Source organism: Microtus ochrogaster, chromosome 1 (genome assembly GCF_000317375.1).
Source record: "Microtus ochrogaster isolate Prairie Vole_2 chromosome 1, MicOch1.0, whole genome shotgun sequence".
NCBI classification, from domain to species: Eukaryota; Metazoa; Chordata; class Mammalia; order Rodentia; family Cricetidae; genus Microtus; species Microtus ochrogaster.
The window spans coordinates 93843-95632 of NC_022009.1; the positions used below are offsets into that span (position 1 = coordinate 93843).

The following is a 1790-nucleotide window of genomic DNA, read 5'->3' on the forward strand; positions in this document are numbered from 1 at the left end:
GGCTGCTCTTCCAGAGGTTCAGAGCACTGGCTGCTCTTCCAGAGGTTCTGAGTTCAATACCCAGCAACCACATGGTGGCTCACAACCATCGGTAATTTGATCTGATGTCCTCTTTTGGCCTGCAGGCAGAACACTATATTCATAGTAATTAACTAAATCTTAAAACAAAAAAGAGGTTTCAATACATATGTGATATAATGCTCACCTCTTAGTGTCTTTCAGATTTAAAAGGGAGCCATAGGAAAAAATATTTCATCTGGATAATATTGGTATTTGAAACCCTGGTATATATTTGCTTGCCTTGACAAAATAAACATTTTGACATTGTGTTTATGAGGTACAGTTGACTATCTACTTATAGTAACACTGTTCCATATTTTGAAAAAAATACATTATTTTATTACACGTTTTAAAATAAAAGAAAATCCAACATTCTAAAAAACCCACAAAATTTACTGGTAATACAGATTCCTATGAAGTTTGCTGATCTACCATGAGAAATTAAAGAAACCATTAAATATTTAGGAACATTCAACATCAAAAGCTTTAAATCGGACTGTACTTGGTAGCCCCTGAAAATGCTACAAACTCCCTTTGAAAAAAGTATTTCCTCTATAAAGAACTTTATCAGCTACACCAAAATCTGTATAGTTTTCATGCTGAAGCTAATGGTGAACTGCACTTGAATTTCACATTCTTAGTAAAATAGTTCTCTAAGCACGTACACTCCACACATTTTAGGAGGGCATTTATTGGTCCTCCTCCTCCTTTTCCTCATCTTCTGGTTCATTCTTCTTTGAGCCTGTTGGCCTACCAGGACTCTTCTTTCCTGATTCACCCTTGTCCTTGGCACAGTATGCTGCAACATCTTTCCCATTTTTTTCTTTAGTTTAGCTGCTTTCTGCTCATACAGTTGTTTGTATTTGGCAGACTGTTCAGACAGCTCACCCTATTGTTTGTGCAGTATCTCCAATAGACAGGCCTGGGGATTCACTTTGGATCTTGGTCAGCAATATTCAGAGCAAACAGGAAGAAGGAAGACAGTGGTCTTTCTGGAGCACTAGGATCTTTTTTCTTATCACCTTCGGGAAGAACACAGTTCTTTATCTCCCTGTCATAATGAGCTTTGTTGCTCTTGGCCAAATCTTCAAACTTCGACTTTTTTTTTTTTTCAGACATGGTCTTCCATCTCTTGGAGATTTCTTTCAGAACTTGGCAAAGTTGGCCAAGGAGCCAGGGTGCTTCTTCTTGTGTTTCCTCCAGCAGGTCTGCAGAAAGAAGGCAGATGAGAACATCATGCCCCGGAGCTTATTGGGGTCTCCTTTGCCCATGCTGATGGTATTGAATCTACTTGCTGGTGCAAACTTTTCCCTCATAGCCCAACAGAAATACTTCCTTTCCCAAGCTCCAGAGAGAACTAGTTTATCGCTAATGCCCTGTTCCATATTTTTTATAAGAGACTTAATTAAAAAATTTTTGTTAGAGTGCTGGAACCCTATTATCCTACTGAGTCAAGGGTTCTGCATCTTACGTCAACAGTAGAAGCAATGATTCATCTATGTGATGATGCTGGTCGTTGCTGGCTCTTTCATATATGTGTATTACATAAGCCCTTAGAAAAGCTCAAGAAAACACTTCACAGAGACAGTGCCCTCTAAAATAGAACTGTTAATGATATTAAATGTCCTCAAGTATTATGTTTGTGTTTTCCTAATTATATTAAAACCGTCTTCTTCAGCAAAGCAATTAGATCGGCTCTAACTCTGGGCACCCCACGTGGTGCCTCCTGA

General features: G+C 38.7%; 1 pseudogene; it reads right to left on the bottom strand.

The window, feature by feature from the left end:
* Positions 1–749: 749 nt before the first annotated feature.
* On the bottom strand, positions 750–1331 carry LOC101978940 (annotated as a pseudogene).
* Between the last annotated feature and the right edge of the window lie 459 nt (positions 1332–1790).